Source organism: Chiroxiphia lanceolata, chromosome 5 (genome assembly GCF_009829145.1).
Source record: "Chiroxiphia lanceolata isolate bChiLan1 chromosome 5, bChiLan1.pri, whole genome shotgun sequence".
In the NCBI taxonomy this organism is placed as follows: Eukaryota; Metazoa; Chordata; class Aves; order Passeriformes; family Pipridae; genus Chiroxiphia; species Chiroxiphia lanceolata.
In genome coordinates this window covers 68665947-68692803 of record NC_045641.1, presented here as the reverse complement: position 1 = coordinate 68692803, position 26857 = coordinate 68665947, and the positions used below count along the sequence as shown (strand labels likewise).

The following is a 26857-nucleotide window of genomic DNA, read 5'->3' as shown; positions in this document are numbered from 1 at the left end:
GTCTTCCCAACTCTTACCACTTTACTTTTTATTCCCATTTTGCCTACTCCTGCCTTTATCCTGCCCATGTCTGCAAAGCACTTGATTGTGCCTAACATGCAGATTGCAAGCTCTGCAGAGTCTGATTCCCCATGCAGTGACTACCAAAGTATTTATGGTAGCAATAAAAATTGAGGATGCAAAATCCTCTTTGCTCCCTTAATGATCTGGTACATCTGCTCCCAGTGATCTGGGAGCCAAATAGAGCAGATATTTATAGGAGCCAGAAAATGAGCAGTTCGACTTTCCAATTTCTAATGGTGAATTGTGTAGCCAATAGGTAGTACAGAATGTTCTGATCTCTGTCCTTCTGATGCAATTACTGTTTGGAGAACAGCAAAAACCTCCCTGAAATTGCCTTACATTTACAATGGCAAAAAAGATTCAGTTTTATCATGGCCCATCCTGAATCTCTGTCTATACATGGCCTGTGTGAAACAGAAGACTTTGCCTTGAGTTAAGGTAACTCAGAACAAAAGGCACAGTGACATGGAATCTTTAGAGGCAGTGTGCCTTCATTCACACTGAAAGAGTGGTGACTTCCCCGCTGCAGAGAACTTTGGCTGGATTTTATATGTTGCTGTCGAAGCAATGACTGTGTTCAAGTGTCCAAGGCCAGGTTGGATGGGGCTCTGAGCATCCTGGTCTAGTGGAAAGTGTTCCTGACTTGGAACAAGAGGATCTTTAAGGTCCCTTCCAACCCAAAACATCCTGTGATTCTATGAAAAGAGAGTGGAGAAAAAGTGCAACTCCCCCTCCATTTATTGCAGAAAAAGGATGAGGTTGTGACTCCAGTTCTAGCAGACTCTGCAGTCAATAACTAGTAGGGCCATGTGCAGTCAAACAGCTGCAGAGCTGCATCATAAAAGTAACTGATGTGAACCCTTTGGAACTCCCTGAGGTGTTAAGAGGCTTAATTACTGTTTACATATGCTTAGAGAACTTCATATAAGGACAATATGTCCATGGGAGGCATCATTAATAATACTGCTGCTGCTGGCTAGTGCAGCCCTGGTAAAGGTGACAGCAAATTAGCCAGAGTAACATACAGGAATTCCCAGTCTTCCTGCTGCATCTTGCAGCAGGGGGAAACCTCCTGGTTTCCATGCTCCTGCAATAGCATTACCTACTAGGGCAACCCAACCTACCCTATAGGCACAGGTCTTGTCATACTTCCAGGCTTTAGGCCAAACCCCGAGGGAGGATGTGGACTACCAATACTGCTTTGGTAGCTCACTGCACTTCCAAGTTGCAAAATACTTCATCCTTCCTTCTTATCTTAATTACTGTATGAATTTTGGAAGTGATCCACTGGGGATTGTACAGGCTCCTGGGTTGGTGGTTTTGTCCTCGTTGCCCTTATGGGGCTTTAAGACACAATCTTCTACGTCCCAGTATAGGAAAAACACTCCTAATGATAGAGTGTTCTCCTAGCTGGAAGTCAACAAACTACACCTCGGAGAGGAGAAGGTTGATCTCTGCCACAGGAGATACAACAGAGCACAGAGCAGGCACTGCCATTGGAATGAAAGTCTGCTTTTGACTATGCAGGTCACATACTGTGTCTCTTTTTTTGTAAAAAAAAAAATTAGATGGTGTTCAATTTGCCTTGAGTTGTCCTTTAACAGATCAAGGAAGCCTTTCAAATGACTTTCTGTCATGAGGAGATTTAGACAATTAAAACATGATATGACTGTATAGCTAGCAGTGCCCAAACTAATGACATAAAGAAAGCAGACAGAAGAAAAAGGTCCTTCTTTTGCAAAAAAATGTCCACTTGGCTCATGGGTTTCCCTAAGACTGAAGAGATTGTGAACTCAAATGAGAATAATATGCTGAGCCTCAGGTAGGTAGTTCCATCTCTATACTAAGTAGGTAAGGCAGAAGCACACATTTAAAGGTTTCCTGCTGCTCCTTGCAAAAGCATATCCAAAGATATGCATTTAGGACTCTAGTAAGTGCCAGCACAAGTAGTCATCAGGTTGGTTTGTGCAGTGCCAGAATAGCCCTCAACATAATTCATCAGAAGGTCTCTTCCACCCTGCTTTTAAATGTGTTCAGTTTGGGATTTCACAGCCTCACCTGCCCAGCCCCAGGAGTAACATCCCAGTCAAAAAAACCAGCTACCACAGTCAAAGGTGATGAGAGAAGGGCCGAATGTCACATCTGAGTGCTTGCAGTCATATCCTGGGAAGCTGGTGAGACAGCCTGAGTTCACTCAGCAGCACGTGGCAAGAAGGTTTCTATCCCTTCTATCCCCGTGAAAAGCACTGATCTGTCACACAGGGGATAGACCAGTTGTGGTCCAAATTTATAGAATAACCCACCCCTCAGCATTGTCAGAGAATCACTTCTGTCAGGTCCCTTATACATCAGTTTAATGTATTATCAGAGATATTGTGTAGATCTCAGGCAAACCTTCATTCCCTCTGAGCCATCTGCAAGTCAGCCATGGATGCCAGGGCTCAGTTGTGGACTAGGGACTGATGCTGGTTATTTTATTAACTGAACATTTTTTTGCCATGTAGCCATGAGTCTTTACTCACATCCCAGGCATCTCAGACTCTTATTTTGCACTTGGGAACATTAACAGCTGTGTCTACTGAAAAAACAATCTGTTCAAAAAGTTGGCATGAGTTGACTTAGCAATATAGAGTATCCTGAGTGTGAAGGGACCCACGAGGATCATCAAGTCCAACTCCTGGCCCCGCACAGGACACTCCAAGAACTCCACCATGTGCCTGAGAGTGTCCAAACACTCCTTGAGCTCTGTCTGGTTTGGGACCCTGAGCACTGCCCTAGGGAGCCTGTTCAGTGCCCAACTACCCTCTGAGGGAAGAACCTTTTCCCAGTATCCAACCTAACCCTGCCCTGACACGGCTCCAGCCATTCCCTCAGGTCCTGTCACTGGTCACCACAGAGAAGAGATCAGTGCCTGCTCCTCCTTTTCCCCTCATGAGGAAGTTGTAGACAGTTATGAGGGCTCCCTTAGGATGCTCTGCAATTGGACTACTGGGATAAATTAAGGTTTTTTTTGTCATAACCAGGTACTACTTAATAGTATGGTAGAAGTTTTCCCTTTTCCCACAGAATTTCATTAACTGTATGTGATTTCCATTAGGGGACGGGTTTTCATCTCATTGGACAGCAACTGAAGACATTGAATTTGTCTTCAAATATAGCTCCAAACAGGTGTGTGAGTACAGGTACCACAAAGAGTGATGTTTTCCAAGCTTGTGGCTGGAGATCACTAGAATTTCACTGTGGATCATGAGAAGGAATGTTTGAGAAATGTTGGTGCTGTTTGTACCAAAATGATACAACTCACACATCCCCTGGGCAATATTGAGAAGTGTAACAAGGAAAGCCAAAAGAAAGCAATCCACGAGTGTATGAGAGGATGAGCAAGTTCCTTTTTTACTCTACCTGACAGTTTTCAACAGTGCAGATACTTCCTCTCCTGTCTGATAAGCAGAGATAAATCGTAGAATCATAGAATGGCTTGGTTTGGAAGGGACCTTAAAGATCACCCAGTTCCAAGCCCCCTACTGTGGGCAGGGACACCTTCCACTAGACCAGGTCCTTTCCATAGACCTAAGAAGATCCAAGATCTTTTTTCCAAGAAGACTTAAAGGCATTTAAGCCCAAGGTGATGCCTCTAATAGCAATGCATTCCCTTCCAAATATGATGTTCTGACTTGAATGCCTCCCTCAACAGAATTTTACCCTCTTCTGCCACCACTTCTTCCATAGCCTGTGGTCACACAGGGATTTTGACGTAAATTCTACTTACACATCCCCTCAGGCACCTGTCTTCCAGAATAGCCTTAAGCTTTCCTCCACAGCTCTTTACTCCCCAGATATGTAGCCTTTCAGCTGATCTCTTCTGAATCCTCTCAAATTTGGTTACCTCTCCACTACAATGCAGTGCCCGGTGATGAACTCATTGTCCAATAAAGAACACCAAAGTGGAAAAAAGAGTGAAATAATTTATCTTTATAGTTTTTGATCACTTCTGACACTTCTCATTTATTTTTTTTTACATATGGTACTCCTTGGAGACACTATATAACAACCCCTGACCTTGTAACCATTACTGTTTAGAATATGCAGGTATTCCCAGCTCTATTCTGCCCAGTTGATGTAATTTTCCCCCACATCTCCAATCCTCTGTAAGTTTCAAGATTACCTTCTGTTTAATACTACCCAAAACACAGGAATCACTACCTTACATCCTCCAGATCATCTCTCTTTCTGTTCTTTACCTGCGGTTCTCAGCTCCTTTTGAACTCAAGCTTGAGAAGAAAGAAGGCAGTGGGCATGTTACAGAAATCCAGCCTTGGGAGGTATAAATTCATATCATATTTATCTCAGAAATGAAGCTTTGTTTGAAAGTATTATTATTAATATTAGTGAAAAACTGTAATTTAAAAAAAAAAGAAAACCAAAACCAAACCACCCTCGGGAATTGCACAGTCACTGTCTTGTACTTTGCATAAGATAAATAAATTCGTGCTGAGCAAATAAAATGTTAAATGCTATGAGATCAGCCTGGCAGATGCTCTTTTACAAGGACTGAAAGGAGAATGCTGCTGGACAGCTAACACCTGGGAATTTGCCAGGGAGGTGGTACCAACCAGGCTTTGAGATGCACTGACAGGGTCCAGGCACACATAGACCTGTAGAAAAAGTGGTGGTAAGGCAGATATGGTGTGTCTTGGTTGTTACCTGCCAGACTCACACCATTCTACCTCTTTTGGCTACTACAAAGAGACATTAACTGAGCAAGAGTAGGACTATTCGCCGGGTACTTTTCTCTCTTTTTTTAACCTAGTTTACTTTCTCATTGTCACTGGTATCTCTGACCTCTGCAGAATTTCCATTTCCCTCAGGTGAGCAAACTAGCAGGCCAAATCTGTAAACAGGAAGCATTATGCAATGTATTAAGTCTGGAATTAAGTATCATCAGGAACTGCTGCATTTAGGATGGATCTTAATGTAGATTTTTTCATTTCTACCACTAGAGGCCTGTAACGTGCTGCACATTTGGAAAAATACACAACAGTACCAAGAGTACAAATCTACAGAATGATTTTAAAGAAGTTTCTACATATTTAATTTCAACTTCTGAAGACAACTTTCTGCCAATGGCAGAACAAGTTCAAATAAGCAACTGCTCGGCAGTTTAATAAGAGAAAACTCTTAGCAGCCAAATCATAAACCATCTAAGCAAGTGAGCAACTTTCCTCAGCCCTCTTTAAAACTCTGATCCCTTGTATAATAGTGCTTAGGTTGGGATCTGCTGAACAAACATCCAGACAGCTAGTTTCAGGTTAGGAATAAACAGAAATTTAAGAATAAATATTCACATCTAGCATGTTTGTGCATTTGATTTGAAGCTACAGCACATCTCACACCTTCCCTGGTGTTGGTAGTCTGAAAAAAGTCTATGCATGAAGGCTGTACTTAATGCTATCAGAGAAATAATTTTTTATCCTGAAGTAGTCATAAGAGATGGGTATTTCCAAAACAATAGTGCTGTTTATAATGTTGGGGGGTTGTTTTGGTGTGGGTTTTTCATCGTGTTGATTTGGCCATCCATTTGGCAAATTTTCTTCATGTATAAATAAAACTTTGGTGTGGATTTCAGAGAAACCACTGAGATCTCAGTCTGTAACTGAATCTCCATGGGTAGAAACAAACTGGGCACTCAGACTGGTGGTTTTCTACTCCTGACATCCCTCAGGCTGCCACTCCAGCTCTGACAGTTACTCTTACATGGTGGCCATGGGTACCTGGGCAGAGCCACTGACCTTTCACAACATTCCTTTCAGAGCTGCTGCTTCACACTGAAGAGCACATTTCTCCACAAGTCACTGCACACCTTGCACTGGAGGTGTCTGCAGAGGAAGGTAAGGGATGGCAGCAGAAATTGCTTCCTGGGATAAGATTCATCTCACCTAAGTTTACCCACCTGAAAGTTCGATGTGTTTCAGCAAACCCTCAACCAGCGGAGACAAACCAGCATTATTAGGGGGTGAGTCACTGTGCCTGTCAGATCTACCATGAATCACCAGTTAGCAGTGCCTAGGATTTGCACTCACAAAAGATAGAGCCTAGACAATTAACTGAGACTCTGTGCCTAAGTATCCTAGTTCCAATTAGGCAAGAGAAATGTCCCTTTTCCTGCCCTCAGTCCGGTGTATCGATGGCAGTGCTGCAAATACACGGGTCTGAGGTCTCTGTGAGGTAATCTCTCTCTATGGATCATAAGCAAGTAAAGTCTAGTGTAAAGAAATGGAGAAGCTTTGATTTGCTGGCGCTTCCTCCCCCAGGGCAGTGGGTGTAACTATGCATAAAACATGAGAGAGTCAAAGTTACACACAGCCCCATGGCCAGTCCTCTGACAGCCACTGGTGGCACAGGGGAAAGGAGGGACTGTGAGATGCCCACTGCAGGGGCTGTGCTTTCCTGCTCTGCTCTTCCCACACGGGTGGCACTGCCACTGTCCCTCTCTGAACAGAGAATCCAGGGTCACTGCAGAGCCTGAGCGCAGAGAGGCAGTGACAAAGCAGAAGGAGGAGGCGTTTTGGAGGTGGGAGCGCTTCCCTTGCCACCCAAGCCAAAGCCTGAAGGTGACTCATCCTCCTCTGCACTAACTCTTGCACAGCTCCTCTAAGGAGGAGCTTCAGGCGCTGTTCTTCCCTCCCTTCCTCTTTCTCTCCCTCCCTGTAGAGGTGATCCAAAAAGTCCTTCTTTCCCCAGAAAGTGATCTTTGTCACTTGGTCACTGGTGTCCCCAAGTCCCGTTATTACTCATTGCTCCAGGCACCGCACGTGTCTTTAGGCATTTACTGCAGAGCAGGGCAGCAAATCTGACACACTTGGTGGAACAAACATTCCAAATCAGGGGCTCAACAGATACAAACTGATGTGGCTCCAGAGAAAATATGACCCTCGGGACTCACTTTGTCACTTGAGACAGCAAATGCAAAATGCCCCTGGTAAAGACTTTGAAAGCAGACTGGTTTAAACTGAGTGCAGTTTTGCTGATTTTAAAGCTGTGCTGCTTCTCATTCACACCAGCATGGGAGTGTTCGATAACAGCCTTATTGTGCACTTCAGTGCACAGCAAAACCCACCTTCCCACACACTGAAAGGAGGTGTCTTCTAAAATTAAAACGTCATTCTCGTTAGCATCGTAACACACTGAATTTTCATTTTGAAACATGGCATGCTGAGGAGTTGATAAACAAATCCTCAGGGCTGGAAGCTTCAAACAGGAGAAGGCAGCAAAGCAGAATTATGCTGCCTTTCCGCAGCTGTAGGTTTGGTGTTGTAACTCGAGGGAACAGAGACCATCTGAGCCTCAGTGTCCCTGGGACACTTGTCTTTTTGCTCGTTCTGACAATGCAGAAGAGTCAGAAGACTCAGTGACCCTGAGAAGTTGATCAGATACTACCTCCAGGAAATTCTCACCGTGGGAAGCCAGCATTCCCTTTCTAGGGTTGTTAAAGAGCACATGCACTCCTGGAGTCACCAGGGAAGGCTTGGCTTTTCCCTTTCTCAAGACTACATCAGTAAGCTGATGCAAACATTGCAAAAACTACATGGGAAGTACAGAATCATCCATCTCATCCTAAAGCAAGTCCTTCAGCCTAGCTGAGGCTGCCCTTTAGGCAAACAGCTTAGCTTTGCACACATGAGACAAGCTCCCTCAGCTGCTCTAAGCAGGTGTAGTTGGTCTGACGTCAGGGGACACCAGCTGAGGCTCAGGTCAGACCTTTCTCCTGGGTCCATATGTTTCACAGGGCACTGGTGCCACACTATTACATTTGAAGAGTCACTCAACTCCTGTAATTAATAAAAAGCAAAAACAAGCCTTCTGGCAATGGAGGCAGAACACCTCAGTGTGACTGCACTACAAATTGTTCTTTTCCCTAAAAAAAACCGTGGGGAGCCATCAGATGAGAGGGAGGTGATAACAACCCAGAAACCAGGACCAGGGATCAGACCCCATCTATTTGCTTCAGCACTTCTGGAAGGCCCTTGCCTTCTTACACAAGATGGATATTCACACCAATATCCTTCAGACAAGTTCAAACCACCACTGAAGGATGTACAAGTGTCACCTTCTCTGATTCTGTTCCACCTTCTTTGGGAGGGAAGGTGTTCATACTGTCTCACTGGACACATCCCCTCATTCCACAGTCTCTATACAAGAGGCCAAGTCTTTAATATCAATTTTACAAATTACTTCTAAATTAGGATCTTAACACAGCTGAAGAAAATACCTGCAACTGGCCAAAGAGAGTTGCTTTTTGGGAATTTGAGCCCTTATTTGTTGAAATGAATTTTTGCCACCTCTGTAAAGTGTTTAAATTTGCAGTTGGTTCAAACCAAGCAATTTGAGGGGTCATCAGAGGGAGGCAGACACTTCTGGTGGAAAACCAGATCACAGAATCACAGAATGGGTCACATTGGAAGGGACCACAGTGGGTCATCTGCTGCCACCTTTCTGGCTCCAGCAGGGTCATCCCAGAGCACACGGCACAGGATTGTGTCCAGACAGCTCTGGAATATCCCCAGTGAGGGAGACTCCACTCTCTCTCTGGGCAATCTGTTCAGTGCTTGGTCACTGCACAGCAAAGAAGTTCTTCCTCATGTCCAGGTGGAACTTCCTGGGCATCAGTTCCTGCCCGTGGCCTCTTGTGCCATTTCTGGGCACCCCCGAGCAGAGCCTGGTCCATCCTCTGTCCCCTCCCTGCAGACACTGACACACATGGATGAGGTCCCCTCTCAGTGTCTCCTCTGGAGGCTGAACAGCCCCAGCTCCCTCAGCCTTTCCTCCTCAGGGAGATGCTCCAGTCCTTTCACCATCTCTGCAGCCTCCACTGGACCCACTCCAGGAGCTCCATGTCCCTCCTGTCCTGAGGAGCCCAGGACTGGACACAGCACTCCAGATGTTCCTCACCAGGGGGCAGAGGGGCAAGATCACCCCCCTTGATCTGTTAGCAATGCTCTTTCCAATGCCCCCCGGGATCCCGTTGGCCTTCTTGGCCCCAGGACACACTGGTGGCTCAGGGACAGCTTGTTGTCCACCAGGACCCCCAGGTCCTTCCCCGCAGAGCTGCTTCCCAGCAGGTCATCCCCAGCCTGTGCTGGTGCCTGGGGTTATTCCTCCCCAGCTGCAGACCCTGTATTTGCCTTTGTTGAGTTTCAGAGAGTTCTTCTCTGCCCATCTCTCCATCCTGTCAAAATCCTGCTGAAGGGCTGCACAGCCCTCTGTTGTATCAGCCACTCTTCCCAGCTTTGTGTCCTCAGAGGACATCTGAGCTGCCCTTTGTAGCTGCTTTTCACAGAGGCAACAGAGGGACAAGGAGTCACTAACCCACTCAGAGTTATACATCTAGGCCAGAAGTGTCCTTCTAGAAGGACTGATGTAGATATCTGTATCTCATCAGGTTCTCCTGTGGAGCCTGGACCTTGACTAACTCGCGGGTTTGGATCCAAGCTAACTCATGTCTCACCAGTGCCCATTTAGCACTAACCCTAACCAACACCTGACTGTGCAAACCTTTCCACAGGCTCTCAAACTGATACAGTGGGGTATGTTTTGACTAAAACATCTGTTTTGAAAGAAACCACAATACACTGAAACACCAATCTAAAAAGTAAAGAGTTGGCTCTGGTAATCTCATGTGAAAAATCCTCCAAATTGTTTGTAATTGTTAAAACAGTATTTGTCCAAGTGAAAAAGTTGAACATGTTGTTTCCCTAATTTTAAGATGACTGTGAGTTTCAAATTTTATTTAAAATTAGTTTCATTTTAAAGTGTTCAACACATTAGCAAAGATCCAAATACAAATAAAGTATTTCAGACTTTGCAAAATGGAATTATTCCAGCAGAGCCGTGGAGGTACTTCAGTTTCACAAAACCTGAGCCAAAATATTCAGCTTAATCTATGCTGATTATTCAGAAGTTTTCAAGACTGAATGGGGTTCTGGGCAACCTGGGCTAGTGGAAGGTGTCCCTGCTCATGGCAGGGGGGTTGGAACGAGATGATCTTTAAGGTCCCTTTCAATCCAAGCCATTCTGTGATTCTATGAAGTTGCAGCAGGGGGTTTATTTACTAGATGTAAGGCAATTAAATCATGGTAGGAGAGGGTGCTTATAATCCCAGGATAGGGAATTATCAGAAAAAAAAAAACCAGACAGCACAGCTGCTGCTGCAGCGAAAACATGAGCAACCTCTGCCTCTATATGAAAAGAACTGGTCACATCAATTTGTGGTTATGCAAAGCATCGAGTCTTCCAGGAGCATCATGAACCCTTACTAGTGCTGAAACAATGCATGTTTTGCCGTGATGATGATGATTTTATTGCAGTGTATGATCATTCACCTGCCTGAGAAGAGAAACATGTTGGGATTGGTGAGAAAAACAGGCACACATGCAAATACACTCACTCTTACTGCATACCTACACAGTTATTTAATAACAGGAGTCACAGAATCACAGAATGGTTTGGATTGGAAGGGACATTAAAGATCATCTCATTCCAATCCCCTTCCATGGGCAGGGACACCTTCCATTATTCCAGGTTGCTCAGAGCCCCATCCAACCTGACCTTGGACACTTCCAGGGATGGGGCAGCCACAGTTTCTCTGGGCAACCTGTGCCAGGGCCTCACCACCCTCCCAGGGAAGAATTTCTTCCTAATATCCAATCTAAACCTTCTGTCTGTCAGTTTGAAGCCATTGCCCCTTGTCCTGTCACTCTAGGCCCTTGAAAATAGTCTCTCTCCTTCTACCTTGTGGGCTCCCTTCATGTACAGGAAGGCCACAATTCAGTCACCCCAAAGCTTCTCTTCTCCAGGCTGAACAATCCCAACTCTCTCAGCCTTCCCTCACAGCTGAGCTGCTCCATCCCTCTGATCACCTTGGTGTCCCTCCTCTGGACTCGCTCCCACAGCTCCATGTCCTTGCTGTGCTGGGCCCCCAGAGCTGGAGGTAGCACTGCAGGGGGGGTGTCCCCAGAGCGGGGCAGAGGGGCAGGATCCCCTCCCCGGACCTGCTGAAGTCCATGCAGTAAAACATATGTACAGTGGAAATAATGGCAAGTTTTATTTCCCCCCCTCATTTCTATTTCTTATCTTATGGACATAATTAAGGAACAATTCTTAAGCTGATGGAGGTCCTGCTACTACCAGCTTTCTGTCCAGCACAGGCACTCAGAAGGGGTAAAGCTATTAAACAGAACAGGTGCAGAGATTCCCTGAGTGCAAACACAACTTCTGTCTTTTCTGGAAGTGGAAGCCTTCAGAGGGAAGTGACGGAACTCCCACCAGAATGGCACCCTTCCTGTTCCCATCTGGGAGCAGAGTGGGTAGCAGGGATTGAGCATCCTGCTCCCAGCATCCCGCTACCGGCCCACACAGCAAAGTCACTGAGGCAAAAGGCTCGACGGCAGGGGAAGAGGAAAGGGGGAGGAAAACCAAGTTCCTACATGGCTTTCAAAACTACAGCCTAGATTTAGAACTCATGAGCAGCCATGGGCTGTATTTTATTCAAGCCAGGTTCAAAGCAGGCAGGTGCTGGGTAAGCAGCCTCTGCAGTGCCATTAATGCCTTTCACTCCTGAGCTGCATTTCCCAAACATCTTGGCATGTGTGGACTGCTCTGACATCTGCTTCCCTTCAAATCTGCTGCCCACAGTCTCAGGGAACAGCTGTGCCCTTTGGGACTCTCATTCCCTTTTCCCCTCCATTTGCACAGGAGACAATGACAGCAAAACTAGAATAGAAATTGCAGTTGGGAGGGACCTACAATGATCATTCAGTCAACTTGCCTGGCCACTTCAGGGCTTGGCCAAGAGTTAAGGTGTGTTGTTAAGGGCGTTGTCCAAATGCCTCTTAAACACTGTCAGGCTCAGGCATTAACCACCTCTCTTGAAAGCTTGTTCCAGTGTTTCACCACCCTCTTGGTAAAGGAACGTTTCCAAATTATCAGGTGAAAAATTACATAAGGCAGGAGAATATGCTGTGTTTTCTGCTATTGCTGAGGCAGAGAACAAGGAAAATGAAGGATAAAGGCTCTCAGGTGCCTTTCTCCTAAAATATAGACTTGGATATCTAAACTATAGCTGCTGTTGTGCCATCATTCATGTCGATATTTGGTGTTATGGTCAACTATTAAATGCAGGAATCTCTGAGCAAAGGCAGAATGAAGACCAGTCGTTTCTTATCTTTCCTTTCTGTTTTCTATGGGCATATTTGAGGAGAAAGTGGCATAAAAATGACTACTTTCTTTCCTTTCAAACCTTTTGCCAATCTGGAATTTCTGCCACTTGGCTAAGTTGATTTGGAACTTTTTTCTATTATAAATAGGACTTACCTGAAGCTACTTTAGTGAGCTAGAAATGAAAGACTGGTTATTACTGTGAAAGCTGCTTTTACTTCAGTTTTTGACCCTGATTGTGATGGCCTTCAATTTCTTGTGGGAAATGACTGTAAATGACATCCAGGCTTCTGCGTTTCTGACTATCACTGTCTGGAAAGAGACCTGCTGCACTTGTAAACTAAAATTAAGTCATCCCTTCCAGAAAAAAAAAAAAATTCAAAAGACTGGACACAAAAACCTTCTGGCACTTCAGTGCATTCGTAGAGGATGCACAGGATACATTCCTTTTGTGAATCCATATGGACCCTTCTGTTGCAATTCTCCATGCACAGGAGGTGACAGGATTTCCTCTAAGAAGAAATGAAAGACCTTGTATGTCTCCACACTGGTACATCCTTTAGGATTCCCATGAGGATTTGGAGCGGCTTATTTGTCATTTGTTAATCCAATTCAAGGGGATTTTTAATGTGAAGAGTCCTTTGAACATGACAGTCTAGTACATTCAGTGAGGGTTGCTTTAGGATACAGGACAACAGGAATGTTCAGTGCAACTGATATTTGGTTCCAGAACTTTGACCCAAAGACTGACAACTTTTTTTACCATTTCTTTGAATTCTGTCTATGAAAAACTCGGGTGATGAGGGGGGAAATTGCTCCTTTTAAATCTCCTGCATGCTGCCACAGTGCTCACAGCAGCAGACTTACCAATATTTATAACTCAGGGGTCAGCATTGCTAATTGAATTAATTGAGGCTGTGCTGATTTGTGCCACCAGAGAACATGACCCCAAAACACTGTGTTTTAATTCAGTTCCCGTCTCCAAGCTTCATGTTTCCAAACAGCAGAGTATAATGAGAGACAAACTGCCTCCCCCCCAACAGTCATGGGGGCACAGACCAAGCTGTTTGACTCTCCATGCACAACCAGGAGCAGTGGATGAGGGGAGAACATGCTGAGGATGAACGGAAGGTGGATGGAGGTCTGCTGCTACTGACAGTGTTTATATGATCTGCTTATCTCCCCCAGTGGCATCACACTAATCCCATCACTACCAAGGCACCTCTTCCTCCTGGTGGAGCACCACTGGTGTGGCTTCTGAGCCTCAGCAGAAGCCACAGAAGTTCTGTTGTAGGAAGCAGTGTTCCCTTTCCCTGTACATCTCTCCAGGACCCAGCCCGGCGACTCAGTCTGACAGTTTGACCCAGAGACTAATAGCCTATTGCCCTGCTTTACACACCAACACATAACCTTCTGACTACTCCACTTCTACAGGGGCTTTCTGGCTGCCCATCCATCCAACTGCTCTGCATAAAACCCAACTGATGCCACACGCAATGCCCTGTAATGCTGATGAACTCTGGTTCACCCTGGGGCTGCTATCTGTTTACACCTCAGCTGTGTTCCTCCAAATGATGCCTATTGACTTGGTAATTTAAGCCTGGTCTCCCTCCACATGATTATATCATTCCTAGAAACTTCAGTTGACTATGTAATGGATCAGGTCCTCTTTGCAGGCTCAGGGGTGCTTTCTAGGATGCTGTGATGATCCTCCCAAATTTCCCTGTACTCCTGGTTTCACTTGGAGTACCACCCGGCATCACTCTGCTTGGATGTACAGTGCTGCACAAGCCACGGATTTCGCATGGTCACAAACACAGAGGAGCAAGTTCCAATACCAATAAACCACTTGCTCATTCCTCTTGCTGCTATTGTTCATCAGACGGATGGAAATGGAAATTTAAGCTACAATTATAAGCAAAATATCTATGCCATCTCCTCATGTGATTCCCATGAAAACAGCATGGGAGAATTTCTAATGGAAGGTGTCCCTGCCCATGGCAGGGGATTGGAACAAGAGGATGCTGAAGGTCTCTTCCAACTCAAACCATTCTGTGATTCTGTGAACTCTGTGATCTTTGGGGCTAAACCTCGTAGACACAAGAAAGAATTATCTCCTCATATGCAGAAATTGAGGTACAGGAAACCTTCCCATTTTCAACAGGAGAGAGAAGTTTGTGGTGTCAAAGGTAGTTAATATACAAGGGATTTTCCACCCCTCAGTCCCTGGAATGAGCTCTGCTGAGAGAGGCCAACTTGAACTGCTGCCTGAATCCTGAAGAAATAAACTTGCCAAGCTGTCAGATGCTGAACCACCAGTAGTCATTCTCACAGAATGGCCTTCAGCTGCCACTTTGACAGAAATCCAACATTGTTTGGTGGCATTTACCTTGGGGGACAGACATTCTTGGGATAAGGGAAAGCAATTTAAGCTTTCAGAACTGTATATGTATGTTTATTGCTTTTTCATGCTGAAGAATTATTCATGTCACTCCTTATACTCTGACTCAGCCTAATTAGCATTGGAAAGGTCATCTCACAGAAACTTAGGTAGATGAAGGACAGGAAGTCTTACACCATTTCCCTTCCTTGCTATGGCAGGACAAGTCCAAGCACCTCTATGCTTGTGCCTGGCTTTGGTTTTGGTCCAAGGAGATGGCACTATATTAACTGTGATTGTTTAAGATTACCTGTAGGTAGAAGAGTAAACTTCTAAAACAGTGGTTCTACTCTTTTTCTCTGGCTATGCAATATGTTTGAAAATCAGCAGAAACTACTGAATAAGATGGGAACACTATCTCTCAGGCTGTGTGCTCCTGGACATATCAAATTTAGTAATGTGTATTTAATAGGATGTCATTAAGATGATGTTGAGTTGGTTTTATCCTCATAAATCACACGTCTCATTGCATGACCTAACTGGGTTGTTCCAATTTTGTTTCAATAATATTTCATAGACTAGGCAAAGCTATCCCTGTATAGAACAGGCTGATTTTCATGCAGTCCATGCCTACAAGTTCAGCTTTGCCTGATATTTCTATGCCTCATCCAGTAGCTCCCAGATTCTTTCTGAGACAGCAAATGGGAGATAACTATAATTGATTGTTATTTTTATTTCTGCTGACAATAAAAATCATCATGGTCTTGCTGTCTGTGGAGAGCCTGACCACCCTTCCTGGAACAAAGACCCTGAAGAAGTTAAAAACTAACTCTCAATCAGGAAAAATGGGAAAAAAAATACAGAGGATGAACTAAAGAGCTGCTGCTAGTAAGGCAGGGGCCACAGCCTCTTTCAAGACTCATACAGGGGTGATTGATAGTCAGTAGGTGCCCAGGAGACTAAAGAGGTAAAGGGCACTTTGAATGGTAGCTATGCCCAACAGAATCCTTCCTTCTGTCAGAGACCTTCATTCAAAAGGGACTTTAAAGATCATCTTGTTCCAACCCCCTGCCATGGGCAGGGACACCTTCCACTAGCCCAGGTTGCTCAGAGCTCCATCCAACCTGGCCTTGGACACTTCCAGGGATGGAGCAGCCACAGCTTCTCTGGGCAACCTGTGCCAGAGCCTCACCACCCTCCCAGGGAAGAATTTCTTCCTAATATCCAATCTGAACTTCCTCTCTGTCAGTTTGAAGCCATTCCCCCTTGTCCTGTCACTACATGCCCTGGTAAATAGTCCTACTCCATCTTTCTTGTGGGCTCCCTTTAAGTACTGGAAGACAGTAAGTTGCACGGATATCGAAGGCTACAAACGGACAGTGGGAGAGAACCAGCACCTAGTTTTACAGGCACAGCCTCAAGCCACTAATTTCCACAAAATGACATGATGGGTGGTGAATGCTAAAGAACTCCAGAGCTGTGACTCTGAAAGACTGAAGCTGACGCTCGCTGTTTGGTCCAGCAGGCCAAGGCAAGCAGGCTCATACAGCCACCTTCTTCACTTGCCCCCTTCTCCTAGAAATCAGGGTTTCCTAATGGTCTGAGAAACATGTTACATGATGTTCCTGCCCTTTGTTCCTTACGAGAACTGTTTTTAATCTAGTGATTCTTACAGCTTTGGGAGTGCTTTTCCTCTGCCTTAAGGCACATTTCAAGAATTGCTTATGCGGTACAAGTTATTCCAGCAGATTATGACACGATAGAGGAATCACTGATAACAGAGTACAATGCTGGGGGGGAAGCAGTGGCTGGAAAAAGTCCAGGATCAGAACAGCAGACCCAGGAAGGAGAAGGCTGCAGACAGCCCTGAGAGCAGAGTCAGAGGCAATCTGCGTGTGTGACAGCTCAACACGGACCACACAATAGGGTCAAAGAGAGCATGTCTGAGACACAGCAGAACTGTGCTTAAAACCACAGTGTCTCTCTCCCCTGTGCTGGCTTTCCTTCACTGCATCATCTCATAATCATGGTTACATTCAGAAGTTACCAACAACATCTTTCCCTAGAAACATATCTCTCTCTCATCTATTTCCACCAGTGCTCCCCCCAGATTTCAGCAAGACTGCTAAAGGGAGACAGAAAACCTCTGGAAATTATCACCCTCAGAGGTTTTGGGATGCAGCTCATCATGTAGGCAAGCACAGTCAACTCTTCTATTCACAGCAATCCGCAGTTCACCTGGGGCTAAACCCCCTTTCAGCATCTGCTGAGCTGACACTCACCTATAGCTCAGGATAAGATTGAAGTGTGGGGGTGGTGACACATGCTTGGGAGCACTTCCAGTAACACACATACACACATCCAAAAGAAAAGTCAGGGAGGACTTAACTGCCACCCACTGGGAGCCACCTGCAGCAGTGCAGTCACTGTGAATGCCACTTCTCTGCCATCATGGAGCGTGTTCAAAGTACAGGGGTTGCCACGGGTCAGGAACAAGGCAAAGATAATCTGCTGGGTATTAGTGGAAGAATATGTGTAATAAAGGGTCAGCTAGTTCAGGAGAATCCCCTTTGATGTTTCAGATCTGCCTGACATCTGAGAAGTCTTCTGCCTTATAGAGCTGGCAGCAGGAGCTACTGTTTTTCTCAGGCTCTTTTCCCCATGCCTGTGGCATGCAAAGCAAGGACATAATCAGCACTGCCAACCAGCCAGCCTTGAAAATCCTGCTTGCTGGGACAAGGGCACTCGAAGTCCTCATAGGATTAGTGCTAGGGAGACAGGTTTTAAACAGAAAAGGTCCAGAGTTCAATTTCATTCCTGTTCCCACATTGCCCAACCAGTATGCTCCTTTCCCTAGCTAGGGCTGGCATCCAAGAACACAGATTCAAAACAGCCCTGCTGCTAAGATACTACTACTCTGCCTCCTTAGTTCTTCTTCCACCCAACAGCAACTACCATGACCCCAGCCTTGCTAAAGGGGTTAAATGCCAGAGGCTGCATGTGGCTTCAAACTGACAGAGAGGAGGTTTAGATTGGGTATCAGGAAGAAATTCTCCCCTGTGAGGGTGGTGAGGCCCTGGTACAGGTTGCCAAGAGAAGCTGTGGCTGCCCCATCCCTGGAAGTGTCCAAGGCCAGGTTGGATGGGGCTCTGAGCAACTTGGGCTAGTGGAAGGCGTCCCTGCCCATGGCAGGGGGTTGGAACTGGATGATCTTTAATGTCCCTTCCAACCCAAACCAATCTATGAGTCTATAATGATTCTGTGTGGTTCATGACTGAGAGACAAAGGGTGTCAGCCAGCTCAGGGAGCTGTGTCCTTCACATGGGAGGCGGGGAGTGAAACCTTTACAGTCCTACTTTTTGGACCTGTAGCACAGCTTTACTGTTTTTAGCCAAGTCAAAGTCTTGCTTTGAGGGATCAGAGCTACAGATAAGCGAGTAGCCTGAAACCTGTTCTGAATTTACTCAATGAGCATGTCTTCATATGCTTTGGGTATGATTGTACTTGTGTGTAGGGAGGGCATAAGGAACATATACCCGATTGCAAAGTTAATCCTTCATTAGAAAAGCACTTGCTGGCTTCTCAGCTGGTGGGAGGGAGGGAGACAGATGAAGCCCTGACATTTTGTCTACACAGAACTAGAGACATGAACTTCCACAGAGAGGAAATGGTGCTGGATACTGCCAAGAAAGGGTTTTGCTGTGCTCAGGTTTCTCTGACTTAGATCTGCTTGGGGATACAGAGAGGAAGCTGCAGCTACGAATTGTCTCCTACCCACAGAGCTCATGGTAGCATTTTCCTCATGGATCCCAAGCTCCTCTGTCTCCTTTATTTTTGGCAGAGGGCAAAAGAATATTCCCATTGACCTTGAAACTCAAATGCATTTTCACTTCAGCCAGCTGCATCAATCCCAAACCTTTTGCAAAGGAAATCCTTTTTGAGGAACTCCACTTGTAGCAGGAATGCACTGCCTTGTTCCTCTGGGTGAAGCGCTCCAGTCCTGCCCTGGAGAGCTGCATCATGGCTCATCTCAGGTCATTTCATGCGCAGCACCAGCATCTGCAAAGTCATCTCGGCTTGGCTGCAGTGTGCTGTGCTGAGCTGGAGCGCAGCTCCTGACTCCAGGGGCACTGCGCATTCCTGCTGGCACAGGGAATCTGGGCAGCCTCGCCACGACCTTACAAAGTCCTTACAGAGGAGCCAGCCCCTTGTTCTTCCCTCTGCTGTGAGCCAGCCTCCTGGAGAGGGGCACAGCACGTGGAACCTGCCACAGGATCCATTTTAAATTCCCCCGGTTGCTCTGCTCCCTCTTCCTCCTCGCGTCTGGTGGAGGACAGGAGAAGCTCCTGGATCACCTGGTCATTCCCAGCTGCCACCATGTCCCTGGCTACTGTAATTTAATTCTCAGGAGTGGATGTGGCCCAGCTCCAGAAGCCAAGACTCAAGTCTGATATCAAATCATTTCTCTCTCCCAATACTCAGGGCATGGACCTGAGCAAACATCTCTAGGTTGCTCAGACTACTAGAGCAGTTCTTTACAGATGACTGTCTCTTGGGTCTTAAGAGACAACTTTAAGGGATTTTCCAGCCAGATCACTATAAAATAATGATCATACAGTCCTGAAAAATGAGCTGCAGTGACATTTTCTGTAAACAAAACAAAACAAAATTAAAGAGGAAGGAGAAGGAGAAAACACTGATCACATCTGGGTTCACCCACAATGTCAGTACTGCACTGGTAATTATGCCAAGCCTCTACATTTTTTGAAAAACAAAAAGAGGATATGTCCTTTAATCCTACACCTTTTCTAACACAAACAAGGCTGAAAGGGATGTCTGTCTAGCTGTGTGAAGCTATTTCACATACCTGTAACCCCCATATCTTGTGTCTATAATACTCTCATGCTTATGTAAGAGAAGGGGATGAAAATCTCTGAAGTGACAGCTGCAATGTAACAGATTACTTTTTCCCCTTATACCAACACAGAATCCCTATCTGCTAAACTGGGAAACAACACTTCCACTGGAGAAATGTTGCTCTTCCAGGTACCAGTCAAAAGTCAGAGCTGATTTCTTGGTCTGAGGAGACAGAAGACTCCACATCAGCCAGCTGCACACTCCCCACCACTGGCAAAGGAACAAGGAGCTCAGGGGGTCCACAACAGCATTTGACAAAAGAGCTGGAGAAAGCCACCCCTGCTGTGAGTGCAGGCACCATTCCTGTGGCGGGAAACAGAACACTAGGGCAGGATTTCTAGGGACACAAGGATTGGCTGGGACAGATAAAAATGACAGTAACAGAAAATGATATACCAGACTTTCATTGCAAATTTGATTCTCCTGTTAGTGATGCATGTCCTTTTCATTTGTGAGGCTGGTGCTGTCACCAAGGTCAACACAGATGTGCTGTCAGCTGCAGGAAAGTGGCGGGAAGCTGAGCATACCTGAACATCCCCCGGCTTTCTCATGGCTTCTGCAAAGGCACACAGGGCTTCATTGCCTTGTCACAAGCCCCACTAAATAAATGTTATCCATTTAGGGTAGGGAAGACATCTTCATTTATCTGATCTGTCTGTGTCCATCCATCCCCAATTCCCAGCCAAGAGAAGCTCTGCCCATACTGTGCTAACACAGAGGGTTTGCTACAATTTTAGAAACGGTAAGAACATCACTCCACAGGTTCTCCTCTCCTAAGAACACCCCAGTAGTCAAGATTATTTGGCTTTCTTCCTTATAGTCCAGTTTTCACACTAAATGGCAGAGCTGGTCCGGCCAGAGCAGCACCCTGTCTCCATCAGTGCTGTGCCAAAAACTGTGCAGGCAGCTGTGGAAGAAAGAGGTGCCAGAAGAGAATACTGGTAAAATACCACTTCTGAGATGAGCCAGTTCTCTGAAATGTAAGAATATTGCTATTGCATTGTCTGCCAGCACCACGGCACTGCAGAAATCCTCCTCTCTGTAGGCACTCTCCAGAATGGGTGGGCTTCACCATCTGTCTCCTGTGCACTGCAGAGAGCACAACAACTCACTCTGCACATGCTCTGGCACGCACCAGCTGATAGTAACGTCTCCAGCTCTGGCTCAGAGTGGGCAGATGCAAGCAAATAAGATTTATCAATTCATCACGGTGTTGCTTTTAGATCTGCGTTGGTTATAACTCCACTGAATTTCACAGAGCTAAGCTGGAGTAATACCCTACTGGATCTGCTGTTCCTTCCCCCACCCACACTCCTCACTCCAAGTACAGCTTTCACCCTGTGGACAGGTGGGTTTAGGAAGCAAACTCTTTTTAAGAATGAAGCACTGGCAGAGGAGAAAGCTTGATGAAAGTTTCTTTCTCAGTGAAGGCACCTATGAAATGTACTGGGGAACCAGAGCATCAAAGACCAGTGATAACACTTAGCACCTAGATAGTGATTTTTATTCCCAGAACTCATTTCATCTCATAGCAGAGGGCAGGGAAATGTCACCTGTAGTTATTGAGTGGACCAAGGACAGCAAACAACAGGATCCATGTTCCCTATCTCCCAGACAGGCTATTCCATTGCCTTATAGACACTTTCTGAAGTAATTTTTTTTTGAAAACCAACATTCAGCCAGGTAAAAGGAGACTGGCCACTAGGTCGTGTTCTCCCCATCAAACCCATCCCAATGTAATGTGAGTGGAGGATGTCAAAGATGTCAGATTTACAGATGCTGCCAACTCCTCTCTTAGCAACCCTGACAGTTGCCAGGAAACATGGACTTGCTGTTACTACGGTGACACCCGGTACCAAAGCCACACACCACACAACACCCACCTGCAAGGGAAGGGGAGAAATGCTCACCCTGACTCTCCCATCATTTCAGAGCTGAGGAAGTCGGTGAGGAAGGTCTCCACTGAAGTCACAGAAATTCCAACAGTGTCAGCCAGGACCAGTGTTCCTACCACATCTGGTGTAAAATTGGCTTTGAACACCAGATCAATAGGGTTGGTATTGTACCGCTTCCTGCCACTGCCCAGAAGGTGTCGGCCCCAAGGCTGCCAGAGCTCAAAGAGCATTTAGACAACATTCTTAGTCAAGTGGTGGGATTCCTGGTGTGTCCTGTGCAGGGCCAGGAGCTGGACTCAATGATCCTCGTGAGTACCTTCCAACTCAGGGGATTCTGTGGTTTTAAAACTGAAAGAATGAACACCCTGCATGAACAGAGACAGACAGAGAGCCTGCTTCAGGATCGTGCAGGGCATTGTCTGCCTACCCTGGCAGCTGTAGTTTTCCTCTGTGCCACCACATCAGCACAGAAAACAGGATTCCAGCCCCTTGCAAAGATGGAAAGGAGGTTTCCTGCAGCTCCTCTCTGTTCACAACCCTCGGTACTGCAAACCTGTGGCCTCATGTAGAACAGGTGCTGGATTCCAGCTCTGACTTTGCAAATGTACTAACTCTGTCTTTTCCTGCCTCAGGAGAAACCAAGTGTCAGTCCAGATGGAGACACTGGGAAGAATGAACTACCTGTGCCTGCTAATGGAAGCCTTGACACCAACACAGATTTCTGTCCCCTCTTAATAAAAGCTGAGTTTCCTTTCCTATATAGGAAAGGGGATATAAATAATAAGAAAAAAGCTCTTAGATGTTTATCTTGTGGCCTAAAACTGGTTGACTGCACCTCACACTCCAAAAACAAAGTAGGTGGAATTAAAGATGGATGGGAAGACAAACCCACTGATGTGTTCACTCTTCCCCATCACCAGCCTGTGTGGAGATAAGAGAAGATGAGCACAGTGTTCTAGCTAAATGGATGGTGCACAGTCCTTCCCTCCTGCAGAGGGAACAACATGAGATACTTTGCTGTCACTCCAGACAAAACAGTACAGTTCCTCATCACATCCCACCCACTGGGTGAGGTTAAAAGCTGCAAAGGACTTCAGACCTGCCACTTTGCCACACATCATAGCCAAGAGGATTATTTCAGCAAAGGCTGATCATCTTGTTCCAAAAGTACAGATTACTGCAACATGAGCCATGGGAAAAAAAAAAAAAAGAGAAAACATGAAAAGCAGCTGACAACAAATCAAACCAAAACGTTTTTCTCAGAATGGGTAATGATAGAAAAAAACATACTTTTCTTCCTTTTTTTGACCAGTTCAAAAGTTGATTAGAAATGTTTCACTCGAAACTCTTAACCAAAAATACAGGTATAATATCTTCTGTAAAATCTAAGCACAAAGAAGCCATTTGATCTCTTTTTCTAATCTCTTCTTGTTCCATGGACTTTAATTTCATCCATTCACTTCTTCACTAAGCACAGTGAGACATATTCAGCTAAAACTTCTACTTCCTGAAAGCCATCCAGTTTTGAAAACACCAAGAGGTGGTGATGCTTCCCTAGATCATTTCCTCCAGGGTATAACCACCGGATTCAAAACAGGCCCTAATTTTCTGTTCTCTTACACACAAAGGACAAATCATTTACAGGGCATCTCCAAACATGCACCTATGGTCATCCAGTACATTATATAAAAATTGTTAGCACATTTCAGAGACAGCCATCATTGGGGCCATTTATTATTTATCCTGCCTTGGAAGGGTATCAGCTCCCAGCTGCAGCTGAGATCACCAGAGACATTCTTCCTCTGTCCTATCTGATCAAAGAGCAACGGAAATCCTACCTGGGCTTTCTGACTGTGGGAATTATGCCAGTTGACCTCACTTGGTGCTTCCAACAACCCTATTTCTGTAACCACACAGCCACCCTCTGCCCTGGGGCAGTTGGCCAGAAAGCTGATGAATAGTCTGGAATTACAGTAAATTTGGATATGAGGTATGACTTGTGTTAGGAGTTGGGAGTGTGTTCCTATGGCTGAAATAAGCAGACTTGTATATAACAGCCAAACCGTCAGGTTTGCAAAGAACAATATTCCAGATGGTTACCAGAGAAATCAAAGTCTTAGATTTTCAAGAGGAACTAGGAACAAAGGTCTAGCTTAAGTTCAATGAGAATGAATTTTCTGCTTCTCCTTGGTAAGTCCCAACCTGACCAGACAAACCCAATATTTAGCTAGAAACTTCAAATACCACCCAGGCAGCAGTCGAACTGGCATTTATGTGATGATTTGAGCTTTCTCTGATATTTAAGGCAGACTCAGTAAGGAATAAATCTCTTAGTGAGAAAAATTCTTGAACAGATTCCCTGTGATTCACTGTGTTCCTTGCTCCATCTGTTTCCTTTAATATCCAATGTAGCTACACATTAACCTCACATTTTAAGAATGAATTATGAAGGCTGTAGCCAGCTTTATACTCTGCAGTGAAAAGGCTCCATAAGGCTAAGCTAAAACAAGTTAACACTTCTAAGTGGTGTCTTTCAGCGTAAACCTGTCAAACCATCCCAGCAGTACAACCCTGGAACACTAACCTGTTTTAATATGCAATAAGCTGTGGCAACTGTTTGCTTCTGCTGTGTTGCCATTTCTTTATTTTTCTTTATTTTCCCCAACCCTTATTTTCTATTTGTGAGCTAAAGCCAGCATCTTTCAGACACTGGAAGGGTTTCTGTGAAAGCAGTGGTCACCCTTCCCTGGTTTGGGCTGGCCAGCGCGAGTCGGGTCTGACAAACCGTAGGGAAGAAGAGGGGTCACTGAGGTGTTTTGCAGCACAGCACAACTCTCAGAAGATCTTACATCAGGGGCAGAGACTTACAGGAGGCATTTTTTCAATGCTCTCCTCTGCTATGTGAGAGGGAATTGCTTCCAGCACAGCCCTGACCGTTCAGACCACGCTGTCTCCTCCTGCTTCTTCACCTCACACAAGCCTAGAAACTCCCTGCACTCCCAGCTTGCCTGGGAGGTAATTCTGTGACATTTAGGGATTTTGTACACCAAAAAAATCTTGCTGTTAAGCAGTTAAACCAAGAATAATTTAGCAGTTCAATCCTTAATCTTCAGAGGAACTATCCTGTTCATGATACCCTGTGGTTCTCTCCAACCCTGTAACACAGCACAATGGAAAATCATATAAGGATCTTTATTTTCAGGAGGATGGATTGGCAGTGAGAGAGGTAACAGATGGCCCACAAGAAAGATGGAGAGAGACTATTTACCAGGGCATGTAGTTACAGGACAAGGGGGAACGGCTTCAAACTGACAGAGAGTGGGGTTTGACTGGATATTAGGAAGAAATTCTTCCCTGTGAGGGTGGGGAGGCCCTGGCAGGGATTGCCCAGAGAAGCTGTGGCTGCCCCATCCCTGTAAGTGTTCCAGGCCAGGTTGGAAGGGGTTTGGAGCAACCTGGGCTAGTGGAAGATGTCCCTGCCCTGGCAGGGGGACTGAAACTAGATTATCTTTAAGGTCCATTCTATGATTCCATGAGTCTGTGGGCAAATTGTGCTCACCCTTGCCTATGGCCAAATTACATTTGGAATAAATTGAATTCCACTAGGCAAAGCTCCAGTTGTCTATCAGTAAGCAAAACACAACTTGTGCCATTGGGTCTTCCATACAAAAAGACCCCCTCTTTATCACAGATATTTGTGATGCAGTTAATCACAGTGAGATTCATCTACCTTAACTCCAGACATTTGATATGGCCACCCAGGCCTCTAGATTTAATGAACAGAACTAGAAACTTCTAGGATGCACCTCATAATGTCCATCACAATATGGACAGCTCCATTACACCAGACAACTTCTGCTCCTTGTTTCTGGATATCATGGGAGGTGAGATATCTTGCTCAGAATTCTGTTTAAGTCTTTGCTACAGATATCTACAGTTTAATGAAGTAAATCCTGCTCTGGTTGCCTCTGAGATTGTAAAGGAGTAGCTTTGTATCTATGGAGTTATAATTAAATGCTTAATGTAACATGGGCTGATATCCCTGACTCCTTGGAGATTTAGGAATTTAAGGTTCTAACCAGGGCATTTCATATATTTCCAGTCTAATGCCCATCTCCAGAAAAAATTTAAATTACCAGGATTCATGGCTTCATAATGATTTGTGTGGGAGAAAGTGTTTCTGTGTACTCAGTTTAGATTAATGTCACTATTAGGCTGCTATTGCTTTATCCTAAATCTTGTCATACAATGCAATTATTATTGTTTTGGCAGCATCTTCCCTGAAACTTGAACCAGCAAAGTACCCAGCCTTGAGCAGAGCCTGATATCTGGCTGCCATCTCGTCACAGCTGCTGGATATTGATTATCAGCTCATTAGCCAACTGACATCCCCCCAGCTTTATTGTTTTGTTAAGGAGTTTATCATAAGATCTGTCAGACAATCCAAAAAGACTTCATTAGCATAGCACTAATAATTGAAGACTTCAGATGAGTAATAAAATACAAGACATAAATTTCTTATCACTCATTCTTCCTACTCCCCTCTGGTGTGAGAAAGCACAGTTGACGATGATGCCTCACAAATCTGTTTTCCTTCTTCACCTCAGAGACTCTATCTGGCTGTATCTAACTTTGATAAAGAAAACATTGCTAGAAATAGGGCTAGAAATTAGAATTGTTTGCTGGTACTCTGAAAGTCAATCCAAACCAGTCCTTCCGTAGTCTTGGAAGGTATCAATCAGAAAATCTAACATCCTTGCAGAACTATTGTGCAAGTACATCTTCTTTGTCTCCAGTGAGCTACTGACTCATCGTTAAAAGGATTTTCCTGATCAGGATGGCACCAATTGGCTTATATATTGACTTTGTTCTCTCCTTAAAAAAAAAAAAAAAAAAAAAAAAAGGCATAGGATTTGAGATGTATCTCATTAGTTTTGACATATTCAAAACACAACTGGACCAGTGCTGACCACACTGGTCTGGCTTTGAAGTTAGACCTGCTTGAAATACAGGTTTGGCCAAGATGACCTACACAAATTCCTTTTAAAGTAAATTTTACTGTGAGTCATTATGGCTGAGAGTCATTTCATAAGTTTACAAGTAGGCAAATGTGAAATTCTGCGTCTGCTGCAGACTAACTCCACAGACTGACAACAGAAAGCTTTTAAAGGAAAGTGTCCTGGTGGAAAAAATGCCAGCAGTGCATCCTTGTAGTCATGAAGGTTAACTACATAGCAACCAAGGAAGTAGAAAGCAGGTCAAGGAATTGCCTCTCTCCCTCTGTTCACCACATCAGAACTACTGTGTTCTTTTTAGGGGTTCCCTGGTGATAAAATAGCTGACGCTGTGAATGCCTACGGGCAGCCGGTAATTGGTTGCACGTGTGTTG

The 26857-nt window shown here is 45.1% G+C and overlaps 1 long non-coding RNA gene across 1 annotated transcript in view; it reads right to left on the bottom strand.

Moving 5' to 3' along the window:
* LOC116787686 overlaps positions 1 to 26857 on the bottom strand; it is a 55932-nt gene that overhangs the window by 3992 nt on the left and 25083 nt on the right. Inside the window, exon 3 of the long non-coding RNA XR_004357389.1 lies at positions 2122 to 2234. This is a non-coding gene — a long non-coding RNA (uncharacterized LOC116787686). The remainder of the gene's footprint in view (positions 1 to 2121; positions 2235 to 26857) is intronic.